At 42.3% G+C, this 21,071-nt stretch overlaps 1 protein-coding gene across 2 annotated transcripts in view; it reads right to left on the reverse strand.

The window, feature by feature from the left end:
* The window catches only part of RGS6 (regulator of G protein signaling 6), a 275,173-nt gene that overhangs the window by 75,397 nt on the left and 178,705 nt on the right, over positions 1-21,071 (reverse strand). The window lies entirely within an intron of this gene.

A 21,071-nucleotide genomic window follows, 5' to 3' on the forward strand; every position in this document is an offset into this window, starting at 1 on the left:
TGCATGTTGCTTTTGAACTTCAGAAGCAAGCTGTGCCTCTGTCACACGAGTGTCCATGCCTGTGTAAACAAAACACTGTGAATCTGCTTACAGATTTATCAAAACCCCATTAAAATTAATGGCCCTGACATCTGACTCTTGCTTGTTCCTGTTCCTGCCACCAGGCCCTGAAGCAAAATTAACAGCAAGTCTATTAATAAATTCTTTCACAAGAGGGAGCAATGACCCTCAGCTGCACTGCCACGGGTTGGCACTTGTGTTTTAGGGCAAGGGACAGAGGAAAAATTTCCAGGAGAAAGCAATGCCACGGGCTCACCCTGCTAATAGCTCCTTCTCCTGGACTGCTATTTGGGGAGAGTGAGACTGGCAAAACACACACACTGCTGCCACACAGACCCACGTGGGCTGACCCGCCTGGGTAACACAGGCATATGCCAGGCCATAAGATCTCGGAGGTACCAGCCCTAGACTGCTCCCGTTATGATGCTGCCCTCCAAGAAGTGGTTCAGCTTTGTACCCTGAATGAAAGCAGCATGAGATACACCCAAAGACAGGCATCTTGCTTTCAGCACTCTCCCATCAACACCACCTAACGGCAGGCTCAGCCCGTGCTGAGCAGCTGAGAGCAGTGGCCTTGAAGTGATCGCACGGTGGCCACGTTAGCAGGGCTGTGTCAGCGAGCCCCTTAATGGACACACGGTTAATCCCAGTGGAAGAGGTCTGCCAGCACGGCTTAACCTGAGTCCTCAACTGGAAAAAAAGCAGAACCAGCAAAAGGTCTTCTTCCAGCTGACCTGCACCAACACAAAGCAGTTGGCAGTCGGCATCAGCCTTGTTCTTACCCTGGCCTTCAATAGTGCAGCATTACTTCGGCCTGTGCCCAACCCATGTCATTCAAATGTGTACCTATAACACCCACAGGAGACAGGCAAGCTGTCTTGAGAGGCATTATAAATGTATACGAGAGGCAGGAAAACTGCATTCCCGGTCTCCCAGCAGCAATAGTTACCACGTGCAACAGTACCTGAAGTCACCTCCTTTTACAAATTGCAAAGAACTGTAGATGTGTTAAGACATAACTTTACACCTGCAATTTATCATAAATTTACAGTTGCATTTCAGGCTGCTCTGCCTTTACGTTACTTGAGCTACCGAAGCGGCTCGTATAGCTCCACAGCTTGGCTCCGTGCCATGCAGCAGCGCTTAGACCCCGTTCCCCGTGCTGTCAAAACAACTCAGCAGCAAAACAGCCGGGGAAGCAACTTCCAGCACTGCTGGAATTGGGGCTATTGAAGGCTCCCGTGTCAGATCTTGTTAGGGCTGAAACATTTTTACTCTTATGCAATTCATGCGCACTGTCTTCAAATCAAAGGCAATCTCTCTGCCATTTCTATCATACTAATATTTTTAATAGCAAATCTTTTCCTGAAGGAAAGGGGAAGATCGATAGTGCACAGAGCTGACTGGTGTATTTCAGCATGGGGTTGTCAGGTCCCTTCACTTTGTGTCCTCACTCCCAAAGCGGTTTCAAATGCAGTCAAATGAAGTTCCCCCCTGCCCTCGCCACTGTTCTCAGTTTCCCTGCAGAGGTGTGAATGTCACTGACTTGTCTATGACAGTATGGACAGTGCACTCAAAGCTACAGCATTTTGATGATTCTGGTACTATATTTGTTTGCTAGGAGATCTGACCCTGTTGTCCTTGCATGAGCCAGGTTCCCATGAATTTTGACAGAAAACCTGTTTGCAGCAGCACTCAAATTCTCAGCCTCCAGAAGTGCTCAGGCCATGACAAATCTCTCTTACACAAGTTCACACACTCCTGTGTTAACTATGACAACGTTTTCTCTCTATTACAGCCAAGAATAATTAGCATCATCAAATTTTCTAAGAAACCTGCTTTGTCCTGACACGTTGCTACTCTTTTCTTTCCCATTCTTCAGGAGAGGTTGGGAACCACACGCAGTGCTCGTGGTGATGCAATAACAGCCACATTACCTGGAAAATGAAATAACCTAACATCTGAAGCTCTTTTCCCTCCAGGAGTTCATCGTCCTGAAAATGAAATAATCAGGTCTGTACAGCTTTCCCCCCTCGTTTGCCTGCCAGGCCTTTCAATCATGCATTAAGCAGGGTGCACCAGAGAGCAGTTAGCCTCATTGGACCTCTGCACTGGTGCAGCGGTTGGTCAGGGACAATTCTCCAGCAGGATTAAGGTTGCATGTCTAATAACTTCTAGCCAAGGGTAACTCTATATGAATTATGATCATTTAGCAATTGCTGACAATTTACTTAGCGCCATACAAAACAAAGAGGTAACATTAGCACCAGCATTAGAGGCCATAACTCAAGCAGGGCTCCCAAAGCTGTGCATTAGAGGTGTTTGTACTGGCAAGCAGCAGCTAGCTGATTCTGCTGGCAACACCATTCAAATGTGCATTTTAAATACGGGCATTTATCAGTGTGGATTTTAAATGTGTAGAACAATTTAATAACACTGAAACAAATCAGCAAGCACAAATCTGTCAGTATTCATAATTACGTTATGAGTTCAAAATGGGTAAATCATTTTTTCCTTTCTCCTGTTTGATGGATTTCATAGGGCCGCACATAATAACAGAACCACTAAAGTCAACAGTCTGCTTGCTTCTCTTAAATAACCCCCAACTACATTTTCTGTTAAGTACTCCGAGCGTATTTTACTGAATAATTGAAAATAAGCAGCATTTTAAAAAGCTGAAAGGTACATTAAATGACTGCCATTCAGTTTAAACAAATGAATCCAGTGTCAAAATATCACATAGCTCAGAACTACAAAATATCCATCTATATGATTTATAAAAGGCGTTTTTGTTTCTATTCTAAGTGCAACTCTAGCTTGTAAAATACTTTTCTTCCTTTTAATTCCCCACTAAGAAGCTGAAGATCAGCATTTTATTTAACTTCTTTCTAGGTGAATGTGGGTTTGGGGTTGACAAAGCTGATGTGCTGCTCTGAGGCCATGATGATTTCAAGAAGCACCTGGCACAGCCTTTGTAACGCCGGCAGTGCCCACCAGCCTTGTTTGAGGTGTCATGCCCTGAGCAGGCAGCGCTTCTGCTCTCCTGTCTCCGGTCTAGCACAGCCTCACATCGTGAGGCCCAGCAGCTTCACTCGCATCTTTCCCATGCCACATGGTGGTGCTTAGCAGCAGGCATGGCCTGCCTGTGCAGATTTGTAAAAAAAAAAAAACAAAAAACAACCTTATGATGCAACAAACCATGTTCTAGTATTTTTAGTTTCCAAATATGTAAAACCTCAAATCTTCTCTCCACACAACACATTAAGAAAAAAAGAATAGCGAGCTATACTGCGTTGTGTAATGCCTTGGGAAGTATTTTGATTCATCAGAAGCTTTGCAATGTTGAGAGTGAGAAGTCTTAAAAGGTCTTCAGAGGAGAGTTATACAACCAATCAGAGAAACTAGAACTGCATAAGATACTTTACCAAAAAAAAAAAAAAAAAAGCTGACTGTAAATATCAAAATGAAAAGAAAAGCAAATACATTTCACCAGTGCTCACAAGTCTCCCGTATTTGCTTTCCATATCCAGACTGCAGTATCGTCAGGGTGCCAGCAGCAAGCACTGTGCGAAAGCAGACAGAGTCAGTCTGTCTGAATTCCATTCCTGGTGTAAGCTGACTGACAGATCGTCAGGGCAGCGGTTAAATTTCAATGAGCAGTGACAGAAAGCAAGCGGTGCTTTTGCAAACACCTGCATACCTGCTGGAAACCTGTTTAACAAAGTCACAGGCAGAGACTACAGAACAGACACACCGCCACGTGGGCTTTATGGCAAATCAATGCTTACTGAAATAAAAGCAAAGCTTGCCTTAGACACGGGACAGACCAGGCCAGATTACAATGATTCCCTGGATCCTTTCAGCTGACACCTCGTCCAGCACATGCTGCCTCTGCTCCAACCCCTTCCCACCAGCTCACCCCTGGTGGAAGCAGGCAGCCCACAGAGCTATGGGGTGGAGGGCGGCTGGTGGGCACCCTGAGGGGCTCCCAGCCTGCTGACCCAGCACCACAACCAGCTTCTGGCAAATCAGACTGACAGCACCACTTACAACGTTCAGGTGCGACTCATGACCATCAACAGGCTGAGAGGAGCAGAGGGAGCAGGCACTGTCCTTGCCCTGCCCAGGGAGACACGAGGGGGAGAGGGGACGATGTCTGCGCTGAAGCCACTCACAGGGTCACAGAGAAGCGAGACGGAAAGGTCCCAACAAATCACCCTGCAGAATTACAGCGTCACAGCCAAACACAACAGGTCACACCATCGGGTGGTACGTGAAAAGAAGCATGGAAAGGCAGAGTGAGGAAAGGGTTTGTTTTTCTTCTGTTTACTTCGCACTGTCCCCCCAGGACCACGCAGTTGGGAGGAAGAGGCTCAGATGCGCGATGCTCCCCTTGTCTCTGAGTCACCAGCGCCTCGTAGGAACAGCCCCCAGAAGTACAGAAGCGTGCAGAAGTGTTTGTGAGGTCTTACGGGCTACAGACCTTGCTTTTTATAAATGTATTCACTTCTGGTTTATCGGGGAGGTAAAAGAAAATTGGTTGCTTCTGCAGATCTCAGAAATACAATCACATAAAAGCCTGGGTTAAGGAGGACGACTTGTGCAGTTGAACTTCTGTAATGTGAACGTTTTCCTTCCTCCCAGAGGAAACCACCCAAATTTTAATGGGTTAAAGGTTTGACATTATGAATTAAACTGAATCATTTATGAGGGGTGAAATGTAAGCAGCAAAAGATACAAAATGCATTGAGAGAAATAGAAGTTTTAAAGAAAAAAAGTTTCAAAGTAAAGCACTACAGCAAGTTTATCTAAAGAACAGTACAACAGAAAGAGTAAAGAGAGTCAGTTCCAAAAGACATTATGTTAAACCTAGGGAAAAAGTTTGACAAAAGTCACTTCTGTCTAAAAAAGGTTTTGCCATATAGATAAACTTAAAAAAAAAAAAAAAAAAAAAAAAAAAAAAAAAGTAACAAAAGTCTTTGTCTCATTACTTCCCCCCCTGGAGCACAGGCCAGAGAGTAATTAGCTGGACTGCTCACGGTATGGTCTCTGCTGCAAGAATGAGCATGGAAGTGATGCGTGGAAGAAGTGGGACCAGAAATCCAGCTGCACAAGTGCGTGGTAACTTGGAGATCATTAATCACGAGGTCTGAGTGTAATTACATTGAACACATGTAGTAACGTTATATATATACACACTATAAATACTATGTACATCTCAATGCAATATATGGTTTCTGAAGGCCACATAAAAATCGTAAGTCCAATCGACTCTGACATTGTAAAGACTTCCCAAACAGCCTCATATTTTCTATGGAAAGGTACTCCACCCTTGGGAAGAGTACGGGCCAGCATTTGGGATTCTGTACTGCAAATAACACCGTCGTGACTCTGCTGATGCCAGTCTAAAGCACGGCTGGTCAGTATTTATGGCTGTGGTATCTCACAGACTCAGCAGATTCTGTGTACTACACTGATTTATTGCAAAATAAACTTTTTATCCTGTTGACACTGGGATTAGCAGTAGCTTATGCTGCACACGCACAGACGAGTGCAGACGTACTGGAAAGCAGAGTCCTGCAGTCCCTTATGCAGTAAGCACAGAGTTTAAGTCACACACTCTCTAGCAACTGAGATTTGTTCCCCTCTTGCAGTCAAAGAGTAAGAGAGTAGAACTGAAGGAAGAAAACATGCAAGGAGTGAGAGGATATGCATGTAAAACCCAGTCACAAGGAATAACAACACAGATGTTGAAAACAGTAGGTATGCAAAAATGAGTTACTTTTGCCAAACCTAAATGGTTCAAATGCTACTCTGAATAGGAGTCTACAAGATCACTCCCTGCAAATACCTAAATAAAGATTGTGGCCTCTGTTTAAGAAGACGTGACCTAAATTTTCTGTTTCAGCATCAGGAAGGTTCACAAAACTACCTCTAATGAACCTACACCGATGCACTAGTCACTCATTATTCATTTGTCATTAGGGATAGCAATTCAATTAGTGTGTCTGCTGAACAGCAGCGCTGACTCCCCTGAATCACGTATCACATGGTTTCCTCGTGTAACAAAGACTTTTCCACAGTAAGCCCCAGTGTTGGCAATACCTCCATTTGACACCCATCTTAGCCACCTACTCTGAATGAGCTTCTGCAGGAGTCTTTCCCTCCCTGTTTTCCACAGGAACCCTAAGATGTCTAAAGCTATGCGGTGCACCAAACAGAAATAATACACTAACACACTACCCCCCAGATACTTGCTGAGGCTCCCTTTTCAGGCTAACGTTTTCAAAGTTTTCTCAAAGCAAAGCCTTGAAAATGTGAGTCAGAAATATAAAAGATGACAAAGTCCTTTTCTACTGCTCATCGTATCTGGACTTCCTCACCTACTATTCTGGAGCTTGGCATCAGGCACGTCTAAGTTTCAGTACTGGTATGTAGTCGTACAACTTTGGAAAGACCGTACATAGTGTCTGTGCAGGTCAATTAACTGAGTGAAAAAAAAAAAAAAAGGTAATTAAAATATTCAGGTGTCTCTGTGGGTTGTAAAGATTAATGAGTTGCTGTTTACATGGCACACTGAAGACATAAAACACCAGACAGCTCCTCAGCGTGTCGAACATTAATACTAATTCCTGCCAATGGAGTTCCCCAGTTCTGCTCTCCTGTGCAGCCCCTCCCTTGCAAGTGCTTGTTTCTGGTTTTACTTTCATAGACTAAGCCTGTCAGTGCTTTGGAAATTTAGCTAGCATTATGCCCAGAACAAACCACAGCAGATCCCAATGCAGGTAAATCAGGATATGGTTTCCGGGCTGTGATAACAAACTAAAAGGCCAGTATTCTCCTTCACTTGCCAGTTTACTCACAGACCATCCTGTGCAAACAGGATCAGTCTAAGAAAAGGCCATGCAAATCTCAAACCAAGATCCCAACCAAGTAACTTACAACTACAAGATGTTACTCAGCATTTGTTCTGTTCTGTCCTGTCTAGTACTGGGCAGATCCCTTTTGTAGGGCACACAGATACCAAGCTCATTTGGTCAAGGACCACATCCTTTATTTGGCCCGTTCTTCTCACAGCACGCAATGCTTCAAGAGTGCAGCCTCACAGCTTCACTTCATGACCACATTAGTTGTGCTGCACACGTTAAGCAAAGGCCACCCACATTAAGGCAAAACCAGCAAATTACTGTCAGGAGGCGGTCTAGCGAGAGAAGAGAGCAAAACAGGAGCTGATATTTGCTTCTCAAAGTCATGAGGATCTTCCAACCATTTAAATTTGAAAACACAGAGACACATCACATATGCAGAGGTGATACCCTCATGATAAACTGCAGTACAGCATGACAAACTATTGGCCCATTTTGTAAAGATACAACTCTCACACAAGTAACATTTCATCTTCCTTCAACATACCTTTCCAGTATCTAACATTGCAAGCCACAATCTGCATTTTAAGTTTTCCTTCTGTGACCCATAAAAGATCAAAACTTTTCTTCAGATTACACCTACAAAACCCCACAATATGGGTCTAGCCAAAGACACGTGTGTTTCTGCCAGAGATGCTTTTTATAATTGTGACTTTAATTCTCCTTTTTTATTAATTATTTTTATTGTCTCACCTATTATGCAGAGTTAGAAGTAAACAGCTGAAACCCTAAGAATGAAGGATCTTACCCTCATAACAGAGAACAGTCACTCCTCTTATTTTTGGAGTCCTTAACAAAGCAGAACTAGCTATCAGAATTTATTTATACAGAAAAAAAGACTTTTTGAAGATTCAAGGAAGGGGAAATGTGCAACTCTACTCCCTTGGCTCTTGTATGGGTTGGTACCATGGGATGCCATGTGCCACTTGCACAGTTCTTACACATCTGGGGCTTATAAAATGGGGTCAGGACATTAGTTATTAGGCTCCAGTCTGTTGGCATGATCCTGTTACCTACTCTGCAGCACCAGAGTTGCCTAGCTAGCCCACTGAATGCTTTGCCATCGCATCAAGCTGTCCTGGGAGAGCAATAGCTGGTTGGGCTAAGTTTTGGTATTAGGGAAAAATGTAATTGCCGATAAATACAGACCAATCTGACCACTAATTAATTCCTCCCTGAGAAGGCTGAATGCTCCATGCAAACCCACAACACCCCCTGCCAAAGTACGTACTAAAGAAAACAGTCACACTGTTGATGGGGCTTAATTGCTTCCTTACTATTAAAAATGATGAAAGAAAAGTTGATCTATAACAGCAATAGTTAATTTTTTAATAATCTAGTTTTCATCCTTTCCAAAGGAAGGATAACCAGTGGCTACTAGGAATGGGTATAAACAGGACCCCAGTTGGCTTACATTTGACTTTTTTTTTTTCTTCCATGGAGAGCTCTTCAGTTCTATCATTTTGTTATTAAATGCACATTTTTGCCTTAAACCTATTTTGGAGTAATGATATGCATTATGCTGGTTTAGATTGCTCCCTTTTATGAACGGGAATTGTTGAGTATTTCTGTGCTGTCTGTAATCAGTAAAGTATTAATTCCGAAAGCAAAACAATGCACCTCCTTGCCTGCTTCTCCTTTTCTTCTCCCAAGCTGTTTGCATCCCTTTGCCTCCCTGAATACAAAAAGGCATAGATCTTTCTCTCTCATTACTGTTGGGCCATGGCAGCCTAATAGCCATGTGCGCTTTTGAGAATTTCCCCCAAGTAAATACGTTACATCATTTAACCGTAAATAATGTTAACCTCAGATAAAACATCAATGGAACAAAAAGGTGTCCTATGTGCAACCCTTCCATATTTTTAAAAGATGATGGTGGACACAAATTTCAATAATGCCAAAATTACTCCTACCCATTATTCCATTTTCAAAACTGAAAGGCCCTTAAGAGGCTATATCCTGTTGACTATCAAAAGAAGATGCAGTGCCATAATAGTTAAAGCCATTTTTTTTTTAACATCAGATTTGTTTTTTCAAAGTCACTTCATGTGTTTCACCTAGCCACATAGATACTGGAGGACCTTACCCTTGGTAACCAGCACTCATTTTTTTCTCGAGTTGGCATATAGTCCAGACTAAGCTCCATAATTCATCAGGCTATTTCTTTTCCCTTTACAATTTAGTAGTCAGCACTCTGTAAAATAGATGAACATTTCTGGGAAAGGCTGGGCTCATTTTTCTCCAATTACACTTTCATGGGTCATTATGCATTTTAAAAAAACAAAACACCCCAAATATGTACACATTTTAGTTCATACACAATAAACAGCAATATAATTCACATCAGTCTTCTAGCAATGCAAAGCTTTGCTCTAAAATGACCAATGATATATGAAAATTATTTTTTAAGTGTAAGTGGGTAATTTCTTGCATGAATGTACTCACTAACGCAACATTAAAGGGACAAAGCAGTCTGTAATTCACATATTTGACTAATAACTGTAAGGCACACACTTCAGACCCTAGTGGACTTTTTTTTTTTTTTTGTTCATTCCAGGCATATCTATAACTCCATGTTTAAACCTAAAAAGCAATTAACAAGCACTGCATCAAATTGCACCATGCAGCGTGATCCCAATCAAGCGTAAAAGGCCAAAACTTGGTGTCTTAAGCACATCCCAGAAATGGGGGGAGGAAATAGAGGTAAGAGTGAATGGGAAGCAAGCTAAGTACCGCAGAACAGGTCAAGTGTGTCTAGGTGGGATGTGTTGGGATAATAAAGGGAAAATCACTTCCTTAAACTAGAGGAAAAGATGAAACTTTCACACATGCCATGCTAAGGGTGAGACGTCCTTATTGCTCTGCACAGGATCCTCCTGCACAGAGCAGCTGGTTCCTACACGTCGCTAGCAGTACCACCAGTTATGACAGCATGTTCTCAGCCAGCCTCTCCATCTTCAGTTAAGTAGCTGAGAGAATATCTTGACCATCACCTGCTGTTTTAGTTAGGTTAGTAGCAAATAACTACTTTAAATATCTACGTGTTAACCTGAATGTTCTTTCAGTCACATGCTAAAATCCAGTTCTATGGGAGTACCCGTTTGTATACGTCGCACACTAGGAAAATGTACATCTGTACACTCACAGGATTTTATGTAATGCAAAATGCTGCCAAAGAAACAATCATATTTCAAACTATTATATAGAAGGCTTTTTTTTTTGTTGTTGTTGTTAATCTTTACTGCAAGCTAAAAACATCTGTTCTGCATATTTAAGAAATGAAAATATAATCAAATCTAAACAGAATGGCAAAACATTTGTCTGAGTCCCCCACTGAGACACTGAGAAGTCCCTTGTAGCAAAAGGCTGGAGGTGGAAGAATATACCGGTACTATACTGCTATGCATTTTTTTTTTTTTTTGGTTATATCCTAACCCTAGGTATCCACTACTGGATGTGTGACTGGTAAGAATATTGGTGGGCACTGGTTTGACTTAGAGCCTACCATTTGCAGTTCATACCTGCTAACTTCTTCCCCATTAGTTAAGAGCCCTACCTCTACAAAATCTTCTGTACAATTATTTCTCATTAGGTGAGACCAGTCCTCTCAGGATCTGCAAGTTACGAAGAAAAAGGCAGAAACAGAAGGGATGGGACACAGTTGACAAGGACACATCTTATCTTCTGTCCCTCCCAGCACCTAGAGAGAGTTTGCAAATGTATCGTCTTCACCATAATGATTCCCAGGGCAGCCACATGCATGGATATCCAAAGCAGCCTGGCTTCATTTGAAGCTACCCTTTTAGAAAACAAGTGTCCCAATGCCAGCAGAGATCCTGCAGTCTCTCTCTTGTGACTGTCCTGCAGAAACTCACCTCACAACAGAGTGCCTTACAAGGATTTCCCTAAACAAATACAGTACAGCTCCTCTGGACTCCAAAGCCCCTTCAGCAAGTTCCCCCCCCAAATACAGTATTGCACATAATCCTCACTACTGCAGCCCTACATGGCAGCTTTAATTATTTATAGACAGTAGCTTGTATGCTATCCTGTGTTCCCCATAACATATCATGGCATCTGTCTTCAACTCTGAAAGTTTAATAAAAAAGATAAGTTTGTGTGACAAGACCAAACGTAGCTGCCATTCATGTTAATAGGCAAGCCTATATAAACCTATATAGGTTTTTGTCAGAGAGGACAGTGGAATCCAGTAATACCTCTCAAGAAATAAAGTTTGCTATGCAATATGGCAAAAGAGGACAAATGCTGAATTCTGCATCCTTAGCAAAGAGAGGCAGAAGCAGGCAGAAACAGTCATGCTGATCAGCCCCTACCAACCAGCCAAGTGATGGTGCCGAAGAGCTGCTGAAGAGCAGATGCTGCTTTCCTTTAATTTAGTAAAGCCAGCAAGGTGGCTCAACAGACCAACGCAGACATGACGCAAAAGCACCGCAGGTTTTACCGCTCACTGGGGAAACATATTAATGTGCATCTCAGCATCACCTGGAAAGGAAGTCCCCTCCTGCCACAGTGCAAACCTCCAGGTCCATGTTAATGACCACTGCTACTCTGCAGTAGGCTGAAGTGAAAATACAAAATGCCAGGTGACCGGAACAATCAAGATGACTTTTCAACCTGTCCTCACATACCCCCAAAGCTCCTGTTTCTATGTGCTCTGTTGTCATACACATCTGCTCCGATCCCTGAGACACATGTACTATTCTAACGTGCCTCCACCAGGATCCTGCCTGCCACATCTCCATCCTCCCACACTTCTGGGACCGAACTCAGTAAAACTGTCCCCTGACAAGCCCACCAGAGTGCACGTCCTGCAGCTGGTTCCAACCTGCAATGCCCCTCACATCCCCCTAGAAACACAGCTTGCACCAACAAGCCTTCTAAGCACAGGGTTAATCCTAACCACCTGTGTACTTGGATTAACTGGTTAGAGGTGCCACACAAGCTGGGAGAGAAGGCAGCTCCAAGGCACACTGAATATTTGCTGGCTTTACCTGAGATCTGTTTTTCCTCCTGGAGTCCCAGGGAAGAGGAGTAGGTAGTGACAAAACTAGAAAGCTGTTTTTAGATAATCTCTTTCAACCCTAACAGAGTGAACCCTACTTTAACAACAATAGCGACAAACAACAAAATATTGACAAACCTTCAGCCTGACAAAGCACATCAAAAGTTTTTTTTTTCTTTGTTTGGTATTCTGCACCCTGATGGGACTTTTCCAGGGCCCCAGCTTTCTGCTGTTATAGTGTCGGTACTACTTTGATTTGCATAAGATGGATCTCTATTTCAGAAAATGCTTGTCAGCCTCAGACTATTTTGAAGAAAATTCATGCGATTCATCCCTGAATCTATCCAAAGTGATAGCAAATCCTTTGCTGAAGTAATGAGAGAGAATTTAATCTTGACATTCCTGGATTAAGCAGTTGAAAAGCAAAGACTAGAGGAACCAGTGGCACAAAAGACAGCTGTTTCCAGAGCTGTAGATAAATTGACAGAGTCTAGACATTATGAATGAGAGCTCAGTAGAGCTAGAGAAGCTTGTCACAGCAGAGGTGGGAATCCAGATTTTAATGACTCAATTAAAGAAAGCCATGACTGGTGGAAAACACGGAGCTATTTCTATCTCCTTGTCCCTACAACTGCCCTCATACTGCTGTGGGTGTAATTACATAAGACACACAATCCTTTAATGGAAGGTGGAATTATTTAAGGAAAACAGCTGGCAAATTTAGAACTAAGTAGGAGCAAAGAAACGTCAGCACTGAACCGAGAGCGTGTCAAACATGACCCAGATACCTAATTAGAAGTTATACTCAAATCTAACTTGCAGAGGGATCAGGAAACAGGCTGGCTGAATTCAGCTGAGAGACTGCAAGAGGTATGTCCTTGAGCTTTACTGCCTGCTTGTCTTGGTACTGTTCTGATCACCCCACTCTCCCCTGGCTTTAATTTGACAACGCTAACGAGTTTGCCAGGAGAGCATCAGTAGGGAATAATCACGTGAGGAACCTCACCTGTGAGCTCCGAGGGAGCACCAAAGCAGCCAGAGAGTTTCCCTGCAGCTTGGCAAGGTGGGAGCTTTACCTTCAGGCCTGTCCCCAGCTGACCCTCTCTGAGTGAGGACGCAGTCACTGGAGCCACAGGGCCAGAGGCAGGCGGCTTCCTCGGGCTGCTGGCCACGGGAGCCCTCATGCCTTAAGCACCTGAGCCCACGGGACATCCCATTTCCAGAGAGCACTTGTAGAAAGAAAATGGGGGAAGGTGGAGGAATGCTACTGCCTGGAGTCTGTGTTCACGCACTGAACAAGCTCCTGTCACTGAGGTGCAATCCAAAGGCATTCGCAATACAGAGGAGTGTAACACATTAATTAAGAATGGTTCTGTGAAAGCTAACCAGAGTCAGTCAAAATATTATTTTCTATTAAAAATAGATGTCCTTAAAACCCAGCACTCTGCAAAAGGAAAGCTCTGGCTAGGCTTATTTTAATTTTCCCTTATGCTATTCTCCACAGGGGCAGAGAAATAAGTTCTATTGTGTTTTTAAATAAAAGTATTCAAATACAGATGGATATATTTGTGAGCGTGTCTGCTCAGCTGATCCCGCACAAAAATCAGGTGAAGCCACAGACATCTTCAGTCATCTGCCAATGTCTGAGATGGTCCCCATGGGACAGCCCATACAAGTTAATGGGAAAGAACAGTCTGCAAAATAAGATTGCAGCATGGCAATGTGCTCTCCTACTGGAGCCAAGACATGAAATAACCTTTGAAAACCTCACACATTTCCAAACTTGATGCTCAAGGACCATTGCTGGTAACAAAAGCAGTATCTTAATGGGGAACAACCAAGCAGCAAGTCATTGACACAGATGGTGCTGAGATATGCTAACTACTTAAACTACCACATACACTACATAAAATGCAAAAATTCATTAATTTGCATGTATATCACAGATAAGAGCAAAGGTGACGGAAAGCTTACCAGGCCCCTTTTTGATAGGCATCTTCCTGTTGTGAATTTTCAAACAGGTAACAATAGGTGTCAGCGTGCTGCTCCACCTCTGAGGGAGGATGTGGCTGCGGAGCAGGACCAGGGAGGTTGTATTACCCCTGCGCTTGGCACTAGCACAGCACTTAATGGAGCACTTCAGACAGCTCTGGGGCTCACCGTTCAAAATGTTGTTAAAAACTTGGAAATTGTCCAGAGGAGAAGCACAGGATGAATTAAAGGGCTGGAAAACATGCTTTGTAGTCAGACATCCTTTTTGGGACACAATTTATTGAAAACTTCACAAAGAGAAAGTGAGGTGACTACGTCCCTATCATTGCAGTGATTAAGTATCCTTATGGAGAGGACAGATGTCTTCGCTGTCAACCATAAAAACTATGAGGTTCAGTCAGGTGATCTGGACAAAATCAGACCAGAAACAAGGAACGTATTTGGGGTATATTATTATTATTATTATTTTTTTTTTTTTTAAGGGTGACACTACCTTCTTTTAAGGTTACAGTAGATTTTCTTACCCCAAGTATTTTTAAAAATTTTGTACTTTCTAAGATGCATAAATGTGAAGAGGATTCCAGGCAGGGAAGCAGACTGAACTGAAGGACCACCACAACCTCTCAACCTGAGTGCTGCACAGGTCAGCATGATGGGCAAAGGTCTCCATCCTTTCTCTGCACTGCACTCACTGGTCCAGGACATGCATCAAGACTTATGAGCCTTTACATCTGTATTATTTATTGCTGGGCACAACTGCTGCATCTAAACTGATCACTGTCAGCTCCTACAGGGCACAACACAGTGCCCACGTACACCAGCAAGATGTTGTAGCAAAGCAAGTTCCTAAAAGCAGTAAATTGACAAGCTCATTTTGAGTTTATTTTTGCCGTTTCAGGTTGTTACACTTCTTCCATCTTCTAGGCACGTGTCATTTCCAAGTACATCTTATAGCTCTCCAAGAAAGCAAGCTACTGGTTTGTGTCAAGGACCCAATACTCTTTGGATGTTTAAATTCAACACTTCCTACCTAAAGGAAAAAATCCCTATTATAATATCCATATAGCAATGACATAAATGATGATACAATGCAAAACTAGCCAGCCTTCTGACTATACTTTTTCTATGTGAGCAAAGAAATAACACTGATTTATATGCCACCGTCCATTTCATTACTTCCAGCAACCATAATCTTGAATAGACCAGTCACTAAGATTTTATCAGAGTACAGTACCCCTTTATTTCTTTGTCATTTGTACCAGTTCTCTCACTCTCACCTCTCAGTGTCTCTGTCTGGTGAGAGGAAAATGCACAGAGCATTAAAAAAAACAACACTGAATATTTAGCAGATGTTTGTTTGCCAGAAATTACAGCCTTCAGACATTCTAACCTATGCAGGAAATAGTAATGACATTAACTGAATACTTAGAGCAAAGGTGAAGTACTAAAAAACAAAAACCTGTAAGAAATTATTCACTCAGGTGAATTTGGAAATTATTTTGGTATTGTCCAGCAAACAATTGATACCCTTAGGAGTCAAAAAAAAAAAAAAAAAAAAAAAAAGTAGGTGGGGAAGCAATTCTATCCGCAATAAAAATAGGACCAAGAACTACTAGAAAAAGTGACAATAAAGCACACAGTCTTCCACCACTGCAGACAAAAATTATGTTTTTGTCAGTCCGTGTTATAACCAACATTTTACGTGAACAAACTTCTCAAAGTTTCTTGCATGTTTTAGTATTCTTTTAGGGGTAAAAGTTAACACAGTACCATTCAGGCCATATTATGGAAGTACCTGCATGGAGAAAATTCTTATTGTGCAAGTGACCTTGTAATGAATTAGCATCTCTTCTGCTCTCCTGAAAAAGATTCCCTCCTTACAAACCAAGCAGCCATCAAACAGGAATTAACCGAACGAAGACCTAATTGCTAAGTTTTATTTCTCTGCAGGACCAAAATATAATTTTCTTCCCTGCATGTGGTAGTGAATCATACATCAAAAATATCCCAGCTCATCAATTCACACCACACTCAAAACAAATCCATGGGAAACCAGCATGCAATTTTGAGAGATTTATCCACATGCACACAGGAAAAAAAAAAAAGTTAAAGAAAATGTGTAAATGTGTATATAAAAAAAAAAGAGGCTGGTTATTTTTAATGATGGATATGTATGGAAAGTCTGATTTTTTTATTTTTTTTTTTATTGGAAGGTTTTAAAGCCAAATCTATGTTATTCTCACATAGTACTCAATGCAAATAAACAACTGACCAAAGATTCTGCTGGAACAGGTGGAACAAAAGTTACTTATCAGCCATTCAGGGTATGCACTTAAGCCGGGTAACGCTGTGTCCTCTCTAGCAGTACTCCAACCTGCTTCAGCTAGAACATCCAGGAACGGTTTGCCTAAGGGCTGCATCTCCACATATGCCTTAGTGGGTACATGGCTCCTCAGGCACAGCAGGAGCAAAGATGCTCTGTTGTGTACTGAATGATCAGCAGCCCACAGGAGTGTTGGAGGCAGGGCAGAAACAAGGCAAAAGGTGTGAAAAAACAAACTCTGTTGGTAGATCCTTCACCACGCAACTCCCAGGTTGCCACAAGGTGAAGACAGGTGACAGCATTGCAGCTTGAGTGCAGCCTGCCCCCCAGTCACATGCAAAGCTCAGAGCCCCACAGTTCTCGTAATTAGTCCCCGCTCTTTTGCTGTGTCATTCAGATCTGGAAATAAACTTTTGTAATAACGCTGCGCTTTTGAAGATAGCGAGATGAATGCAAAAATGCATTAATCATTCACTCGTATGAATTTCTACAGGCATTAAAATATTGTTGACTTTTCTTTTTAATGCTTTATTCATTAGCTGCAATATTCCACCAGCTAAATGTTGTGTTTCAGAATAAATCTGCAGTCAGCAACAAGAACACTCTTAATATGTAACTTTTGTTACTATGGCTGAATTACCAATTCATCTAAATGCTGGAGTTCAGCAGGTAATTTATCACCAAGTCTGTCTCTACTCCCACTTTTAGTCTCCACTGAAAGACTAAAAGGCCTACAAGCAATTCTTGAAAAACATGAAACCATTTTTAACAGACCTGTTTTGTTCCAGGCTCATAGCCTTCATGTGATGCCTTCAAGCCCACTGATTTTTATGCTTATATTCTTCAGCAAGAGAAATTATAGTTTTGTGTTGTTCTAGCTACTGCCCAGGTGGCTGGAAGGCTTTCTCGTTTTTATTTTTCCTTTTGACATCATCTCCAGTAACTTGAAGAGCAAATAAGTCACTGCAAAAAGATGAAGCTGGATCATTTGGTGATTTTTTTGTTGTATTTTTATTGTCCACAGGATCATCCACATAGCATGGTAACTTATGCTTCTGATTTATCAAATCTTAACTTGATGGAAGCAAAGTTCCAAATCCAGCAAGGACAGATTGGACCAGAAATGACATCCAGAATTCTAATGCAAGGAAGTTATAATTTTGCATAACACCTAGTATCAGGGCCTTTTGGATAGCACTTTACAGACCATTTTACTAACCAAATAGTAAACTCTCAGGATGTGTTTCAGAAGCTTTCTGCAGTGACCCAAACCAAATTTTAACACGTCCACCTCTGTGTGATGGGCTTCTCTTCCAGTGATCTCCTCCGTAGGTCTGGCTACTTGAGGTGCTGACACATGCATACGTACATAGCTATGTATAATGTCCAGTTCTTGCAACTTAAAAACTATGCTTAAATTCATTAAGTCATTTAGGATTAATCCCATAATCCATGTGCATATTTTTAAAGATTGTGTAAGCTTCACATGATGCATGAGCAAGCTCTGCGTGGAGACAACCCTGACAAGAAGGGAGAACTATGAATAAGATGCACAGAGTTGGCATCAAGAGCCAGCTATGGAAACTATTCTTCCTCAAAAAAGGTCAAAGTAGCTGTGGAGTCACACATCCTGCAGTATTTGAGCTGGGTTCATGCCCCACAGGCAGGGAGGACCACTGATGGACCACAAAACCTACCAGCCAAGCTACATTTGGCCTGGGAGAGCAGCACCCGCAGTGTGGCTTGTGATCAACGTGAAGCTGCACGCACTGAAATGAAGCTTCTCTGCAGCAGAGGGCAGTGACACACAAATGCTAGCGTTCATCATTCTGCACAGCACCGACAAGTAACGCAGAAGCCTGCCCTTACTTATCTCTAGCGTACAACACTTGCCACTCTTCGGCTTGTTCTTATGAATAATCACATGCTCTTTATGCATATGTGAGCATGCACACATCGCTGTGGGTTTGTGCAGATGCACAGACATATTGAATGTTCACTTTAAAAAATATTAATTCTGGTTGCTTTCTCTTATTTCTTTGACAACTATATCCTATTCAATTAATCTACCATCCCCCGATCTGAAAATCAAATCCTTTAAACTTTTGATTCACAGGGCACCGTTACATCTTAACAATAGGCAAGGAATTACAACACTGCAGGGAACTGATTTCAATCTCTTCCATTCCCCCCCTTTGAAAGGTAGAAAGCCGGATGCACTTGAAGAGAAAAAAAGGGAGGAGGGGAGAGCTGTAGATGAAGACAGAATAACTCTTCAGCTCCTTAACTGGGTTAATTTGTCTCCTGGCATTAGAATACAGAGCTTAAGAGAACGCTACAGATAAAAAAAAAAAAAGTTGCAAGGCATGCACTTCCCATGTAATAGCTGACATGTCTAATACTGTGTGATTCACAGCAGCTTTGAAATACTAGATTAAAAGGCATAACGACCTTCTTATTGAGGGAAGGATGGATTGCATTTCCATCAGGTGCAATTTGAAGACAGATGCATAAGAGAAGAAAATATAAGTTATGATGAAGAATTCCAGTCTTGGCTTGAATTAGTTTAAATGTAAGTGGCTCAGAGCACTTGATTTTTAGTGAAAAATAAATGGATTTGTATGCTTGACCAGTGTTCCCAAGCCAACTTCCACAAGGCAACTGCACACTGGTGAATTTACTGTGTAGCACCTTTTCTACGCAAATGTGGAAAACAATCAGAAATGATATAGTACTGCATACATGTATATAAATATACATTAATTTTTACTCAAGAGCAAGTCCTTTTTATTATTTATGACCCAGTAAGCAACCTCACATTATTTGGGATACTGAATTAAGTTTTAACATTTTTTTTCTTGTTTTGTTTGTGTTTTAACTAATTGGGCTCATTATTGTTTAGCAAAAGATTGCACTTGGTTTAGATTTGGGACTATCTATCAGTTTTGCCTGAAACAGAGCCAGTACTGCATTTCAAGTCCTCTGCTTCTCAAAGTGAAACTGCATAGGAAAGAAAAGAAAAAAAAAGAAAAAAGAAAAAAAAGGGGCTGACTTGGGCTAAAACTGATTCACACACTCATTTTGAAAAGAGTTTTAGCTGCTCAGGTTGAGAAACTGTTGCTGTCCCAAATCCAGGGATGTATATTTTAGATCTAGAGTGAAACTACCCAAGTGTTCAATGCAGCCTGCATCAGAGTCAGTACTACAGTTAAAATCCTACGGTCAGGTGATGAAAGGAGCTCAACAGACAGCCCAGGGGGAGCCAAACCCATCTGCAGCCAACTCGTGGAGTTATGTGGTCTCAATGAAGCAGTTTCAGGGAGGCACTGAGGAAGGTGAATGAACATTAAGGCAAAGCACTCAGCCTTGGAGCTGGCTCTCTGGGACCTGACAGGTGATGGGTATTGCTGCTCGTCAGCCCTGCCAGTCCTGGTCCTGCTCCATTCACCACCAACCTCTTCCTTGGAACAGTTTTTCTGATCCAGGCCCTTTCAAACACTGTAGAGAGGAATCTGCTCTTCTCCTTGGCACCTTTGGCTGTCATGTCTGGATGAGAGATACATCTGAGCTCCTCTGAAAGGAAAATGCTGCAAATATCCCTCAGACTTGCTTCTGAGGAGCTCATCTCACAATGGGTTCATGAACTATTCCAGAGCTTAGGTGCCATGAACTACACGGTTAGAGAACATTATCAATAATAAATCCTCTCTTTCACGACACTGTGGGATTTCAATTCCCCAGCCAAATGCATTTTCTTTGAGTGCGTGACATTCTGAAGTGTTCTGGGACAACTCTATAAGCATTTGCCAAGATACACGCTGGCTTCTTCAGACAGAGACACATGGCAGTTTAAACTTGGTATATATCATGAGTCTCGAGAAACGACAGGCCATCTGGCTGATTTCAGCAATACTGGCACTTTCTGCTCAGAGAGGTCCAGGACTTAACTACGAAAGACATGGTAGGTCACAAATGAAATGCATTGGCAGGGCTGCGTACATGAAGCTTGTATGGCACTTAACCCAAGCCTGTACAGCTGGGTTGTCACCCATCAATCTCAGAGCTATGCAGGCAGCTTTGGGAGCAGAGCAAGGAGGCAAGCAAGCATTGGGGTAAGGGTAAGGGTCAGGAGTAGTGCACAAGTGAGGTGACAACTAGGGGAGTGCTGCTGGAAGACAGAGGTATCACTCAAAACAGAGCTGTGGGGAAAGAACTGCTTGAGGTCAGTGCGTTATGGGTCACGATGAAGTTGTATCAAAACTTCTCGAGATGAAGGCAGGATGGTGAGAGACTTATAGGCTGCACATATCCCTTGGGTCACAACAGCAAAGATGCTGGCACACAGGATCAGATGGGGAAATTTGGAATGAGGTTGGGGGCAGGGTGAAGACTGGAAATCATAAAGGAGGCTTTTTGCACTGGAAAGCTCAGCTGTTACAGGTCAGCACTGACTTCTGACTTGTTTCAATAACATTGCACAGGGCAAAGTCTCAGTCTTTGGTAGAAGTATAGGCCTTTGGTCCTCCAACCAAACAGGAGGTTAGTTTTGAGTATGGAAATCAAAAAGATTAGAAAGATGGTTTTGTTGCCGAATAGTGTAATGAGATGTTCTTACAATAGCCTGATGACCGGGACAATACAGAATTGCTAATTCATTTGCAGAAACAAATTATTGCTGAGAAAGTAGTTTTCTTATTGAAAGATGTCAAAGTCTATGACAACAACTGCCATCCATCATGGACATCGT

This window comes from Anas platyrhynchos, chromosome 5, assembly GCF_047663525.1.
Source record: "Anas platyrhynchos isolate ZD024472 breed Pekin duck chromosome 5, IASCAAS_PekinDuck_T2T, whole genome shotgun sequence".
In the NCBI taxonomy this organism is placed as follows: Eukaryota; Metazoa; Chordata; class Aves; order Anseriformes; family Anatidae; genus Anas; species Anas platyrhynchos.